Source organism: Falco naumanni, chromosome 4, assembly GCF_017639655.2.
Source record: "Falco naumanni isolate bFalNau1 chromosome 4, bFalNau1.pat, whole genome shotgun sequence".
Taxonomy (NCBI): Eukaryota; Metazoa; Chordata; class Aves; order Falconiformes; family Falconidae; genus Falco; species Falco naumanni.
The window spans coordinates 11,196,077-11,202,076 of NC_054057.1; positions in this window are offsets into that span (position 1 = coordinate 11,196,077).

The window sequence follows — 6,000 nt, forward strand, 5'->3', positions numbered from 1 at the left end:
CCTAAGGACCTTTTCACAGAAAGGAAAAAAAAAAAAAAAAAAGAGGGGAAAAAAAGCTACATGTAGATAATGAAAGGTTTTATCTGATATCTCAATTACTCCTGCAACTGAAGCCCTGCCAAGGGTTCCTGTTACCCCTTTCTCCCCTTCTCGGGGGACAGTGACAACTGCATTTTCAACAGCAGAACAACAGATGAGACTCGGTTAAAGAAAGCAAATTCTGGTCCCAAGTGTCCAAGTGAATTTCAAAACATTACCAGGAATTATTTGGGCGTTATTTTCTCATTGAGTATTGCAAGACTTCCCTCCCTACCCTGAGCTTGAGCTTTAGTCCCTAAATCCATCAGTGCGTGCTCTGATAAAAATCAAATGATTCTCAAGCTTATCTAGATAGATAAACATGGACTAAGCACCAAAATCACATACTCGATGAGGGCTAGAATCCTGAGTGTGAGGACAGACTTCAGGAAAACATGGACTTGGGTTTTATTCTCAGTACTTTGAAAAGGTGTCAGATTCAATGCCTAGTCGTTTACCACAAACGTACAAGCAACTGCTGGTTCCCACGAGAACTACTCTTTGCAGACTATTTGGAGACACTAAACTTAAAAAAATAATAATAATAAATTATAATCCAGAATGGCTATATCATGTGTGCCCTCCAGGATGCTGCCTAGCATGACAACCCATATAACATGTTACCAGATAGTACCATGGCCTCAAGACAAATTGCACCACGCAGAATTTGTATTTATGTGTGATGCTATCACCGCAGTTGAGACTGTAGTATTATTGACTCTTTTACAATAGTAAATGAGTGAAAGCAACTGCCTACTGCCTAAAATTTTTGAGAGGGTGTCTGGTGCTTGGCTATCTTATGGCAGCAATTCAAGCTTTCTGCTTGAATGTTGACCAGAAATAAGCAGCTGAAGATCTGGGCACCGTGAGTATGAACCTCCTGCATCCCCCGTTCCCGCTGAACTCCACAAGAGCTGCGGATGTACAAGCCATGTAGGATGTCACCCCAGGTTTGCAGCAGGATGGGAGCTCTCAGCAACGGAGGCGCTTTCCTCACGCACAGCACAGTTTGCACAGCATCCTTTCCAAGATGCCGACATGCACCTCCCATCCTTCAGTTCAGCATATAGACAGTCGTACCCAGCCTCTGGCACACCGTTTGCTTCACATGGCTCGTGCTCATCTCCTTCTTCCACAGTGTGTGCAGGTGGTTCAGCATACACGAAGGAAATAACCATTGGCAACGTTTCAACTTCACCTAATACAAATAAATCACAGCAACCCTTCCATCTCAGTTAAGGTGCTTATTAACCTTTGGGATCTTAAAAATTCAAGTTACCCTCGTGCACCTCTCATAGCACTACATATGACTGCTGCAATTAATGTACATGAAGAATATCAGGCAAACTTACGATGACTGAAAAGTCTAAAAATTGCTCTGGCTTGGATTTTTTACTTCTGTTATCAATAGCTTAATTTATTGCAACTTTGTGACCTCATTGAAGAAACAAACAAGGATTATAAATAAAAGCGAGCACTAATATTGATATGTCAGCATTAGTTCCGATATTATTAACAATAGGCATGAGTGCATTATGCAGCAGAAAAGGGGGCTGAATTTTAATAGACATGTTAACAACATCTGTCAGCATTTATTGCCCTATTGTGACCACGTAAAGAGCCTTATTGGCAGAATGTGTAAGTGAGGAAATCTGCTACACTGTTGTTAGTCTGCCATTCTCCTGACATATCACTCTGCTTAGGAGAAGTTAAGGTATGGTAATTCGAAAAATAAACAAAAATACAGAAGAAACACAGATTTCTCCAAGCCACGTTACACGGAAGAGAAACAAGTTCTGCAGCAAGCCAAGATTTTCTTCTATTCCTTGATTTCTGCATAAGATACTTCTAAACATTTTTTATTATAATTAATAAAACTGAAGACCACAGCGAGGAATGCAAGAACATAACAAAGAAATAAAAAGCAAACAAAAGAAACAAAACCACCCTCAGAACACAGCAACCAACTACATCCTCTCTCAGCAGCATTCAGAGGGAACTCCCTGAGGAGTCTCCTCAGGCTCCTCAAGGAGACTTTGCAGAGCCCCACGATCATCCTTTCTGAATCAGAAAAATAGGTCCAACATCTAACACCAGGAAAGTATGCTCCTTTCTGTCTCTCTCTCCCCCTTTTTAAACTCAGCAGTAACCTTACTGCCATACTGGTAAAAACATCAAGCAGGCTTGTTTCCTGTTTCAATGTTATTCTTGAAGTGGGCTGCAGTAAGAATCTGATTTTCATTGGGCTATTATTATTTGCAGCTGCGCGACCTTTTTAACCCTCTTTTAAAAGTGACATTTCAGCCTTCAACCTCAAGCTGTCTAAATGTTGCAAGGTTTTCAGTCCTCTGATTAACAGTGAAAAAGAACTGATGGGGAGGTGTATACTACAATGTGTCTAATACAGGTCAGTGCACCCATGCTGCCATTTGCACAAGTGAGTAATTACACTCTTACAAGTAACCTGTTCGTTGAAATTAATCACCTGGGCACATGCTTACAAGACAGGTTTCTTCAGCCTGGTGTGACCAAGGTCACCGAGATTTCCAAATACAAGTATAAAGTACACAGTCGCTAGCGTTAGCAGCAGTATGCAGAGACATGAGCAATAAATGAAGCATCACCTATTTTTTAGGGTCATGGCCACAATGTAAAAAAAAGTGAGAGGAGACATGGCTATGCTGCACCTGTGAGTATTAAAGAACCCCACTGCTGCATGCAGCACTTTAAACTGCTAGTCATGGCTATTCAGCACAGCACTATTTATAGATAATTACAGTGTTATTATGAATGCTATTAAGACTTGTTCATTTTGGAAGTGTAGTACATGCAGGGGTAATGGCTACAGTTGTTCCCAATATGTTCTTGCATGACCAAAGCCAATTTTAAATATCGTTGCGCCGAAACGGTGCATGGTAGCTTTCATCAGCACGGGCTGTTCGCTGGAAGCACTTGTTTTCTGAAACCAGCATCATGCTTTCCACATGCACGCAGGCAGGGCTCATTATCACAGCCCTGCCTGCTTCGGCTGCTACAAGGAAGGGTCTGTCAGCATTTCCATTAGAAAGCCCCTCGTTTCAGGATTAAAGCATTTCCAAATGGTTCTGGATGCTGGAAAGCAATTTGTGTCTGGAGTCCCCAAGAAGGACTTTAATATGATGCACATTTGAGCTGGGGCTCGAGCCCTCACTGGTACTCCAGTGAGATTTTGTGATTGCATTTATGACATTTATATGTGGAAAAACACTCAGCTTGGGCCTTTAAAACAAATTCATTTGTTTTAAAAAGAAGAGAGCCCCATAAATCTTCAGGCAGAGACGAGTGCTCTCAAAAAGCGGTTGATGTGTGAATTGCCTCAACAGCAAGCAGCCTTCGGCCCTCTCCCCGTGGCTGGCAGCACTGTCGCCCAGCAGCAAGCACCCTCTGCCTGGCACTGGGGGGTGCCTCGCTAGTAGCCCCTTGCCACCTGTGAAGTCACTGGCCACTGGCATACTTCAAGGTCATTTGCAAATGGAGTAACAAAGAGATTCTTGTTTCACGCTGCCAGACACCCCGGCGTTTTATAAAGGGCCACTCTGTTTGCTGACTGCCTCTCTGAACAAAACCCAGTGCTGGGAAGGCTCCCCAGAAGTCCTAAGGTTTTGTCCCATCTCTCTTTCCCAGGTACACCCATTTGCCTCCGAATCACCTGAGGAACAAGAGGGTTTGCTCCCCTGCTCAGTACTTGGCTGCTAAACCCCACTGTTTCTGTTATCAAGGAAAATCAAGTAGCTGCCTCCCACCTTCTGCCTATGCGGAGTTGCTTTCTTCTCAAGAAAGAGCAAGCAGAGCTGAGCATAACTAAAAAAAGAAGGGGCAAAGATAAGAAATTTCAAAAGACAGCAAGAATGAAATTGGTAACTTTGAAATTGCAGGGAGGGGGAAAGGGAATAAGAAGAACCCCAAAGGGGCTGCGGGCAAGGACCCACAAGTGGAAATGGAAAAGAGGAAGAAAGTGGAAGTAAGGACTGCAAACCACTGAGGACTGGGCTGAGGAAAAGGAAGAAAGTAAAAGGATACCTCACTCAAAATAGAAAGCAGATGACCTACTGCCTTCCCACTAACAGCAGCGTGAGAGCCCAACGTCGGACATCACCCATGCAAGAGTATTTGGTAGAGGGCACAGTCTGCCCTCTGCGCTGGATGAGCTGTGTCTCAAGTCTAGGGAAAACGCATGACTCTAAATGATTACTCTACACGTCTTGTGCTCTCCATTTCAGTATAGGAGACCCGTCATGGATTTACTTGATTTAGAGCAAAAAGATTTGCTGTTTGACAGAAATGACCACGGGCTTATTAAGCACAGGCAATAGAAGACAAAAAAAAAAAAAAAAAAAAAAAGAAATATGAGAATGAAGGTAGAGAGTGAATTTAAAACAAAACCACAAAAAAAAAAACGCTGCAAAACCCCAGCACTTCTGAAATCAGTTCATGAAAGTTATCTCAGCACATAAATATTCTATAGGAGAAATCAGATCTTTATGGGGCAAGATGGCTATTACTTCAACTCTGGAAAAACACTTTAAGGAATAATGTGGTTATTTTGCACTCTGCGATTGGCCAAGCAGGGCCAGCCTGACCTGGAAGCAGCCCAGGCTTGTAGCTCTGCAACTGTCCCCCACTGATGGCATTTGCAGAACAACCCTAATACCTGCTCTCCCTAGTTACAAGGCTGAAACAACACAAGAGACCAGACTGCAACCTTGCTGACAGCACAGGAGTTTGCTTAACAGAACATGCAGCAGCAGCAGCACGAGCTGTAGCAATATAACCACAAAGTCAAGCAACACAAGGAAAAGGCACAATTCGACAATTAATATTAAACAACACCTGTATCACTTCTCCCTTTTCCCTACATGCAATTTTCCTTCTAGCTTTTCAGTGCTGGAAATTCAACAGCTAACCCAGACCTGCTGAGCTAAACCCAGTATTTGTGTCTATGGACTTAAATGTGCCCAATGTCAGGGAGAACGCCAGGTGTCCATGGGTCATCCATATCATCAACGGCACCAGAACTTCATGTTTATCTCACCATGAATGAATACTGTCCTTGCTCTGTATTGTCAGGCGTTCAACTTCAGTGCTCGTGTTAGAAGGCTAAGTGAGACTTGAGGGTCTCGGGGCGGGGGCGGGGGGGGGGCGGACGGAAAGGCTATGTTAAAGCAGGATTCAAACGCATGCCTTAAACCGTCCACTACAAAAGGACTCTCTGCTAACTGTCTCAAAAGCTTCACCACTCAAGACTTCTTGGATCAGATGCGTGTAGGTGGTGATAATACCTGCCCTTACTTAAGTCACTGTCCCTCTCACAAATTGTTCTGCAGAAAGGGAGGTGGGGGAACTGCGGAACAACTGCAGTAGCACAAGTGACGGGGCTTCCAGAGACAACGCTAACAGCTAGCATTTTAAAGGAAAAACATATTTGCTCTGTTCTTTCTGAGCAAGTCTTGGCTTCTCCATGTTTGGGACACAGTCCCTTGGGGCACAGAATATGCACACAGAAGTTAAAACCACCATTAGCTGAAATCAATATTTACTACCAAACTCTTGAAAAATTTAAAGGAGAAGATACACGCAGAGAATGCCACTCCAGGCTCTTACAGTCATTATTAACAGGGATCTGATAGCACCCGTTCTCTCTCACTGCTAATTGTTAATGGGTTACAGCACTACAGTGCAATTTTGGATGCCCTACCATGTTGCTAATAACATACAAAGTCTGCTTAAAATTGTATCGACAGTTACTTTCCAGGCTAAGGGATAAAAAAAGAACAGAAGTTGCTTAGCCTGTCAGATAGCCTGCCCCAATTTTCGCTCATCTCCCAAAGGTTACTAGTGTTAAGGGAGGTGGGTCCTCTGCCTCCTGCACGAACGCAGCCCCAT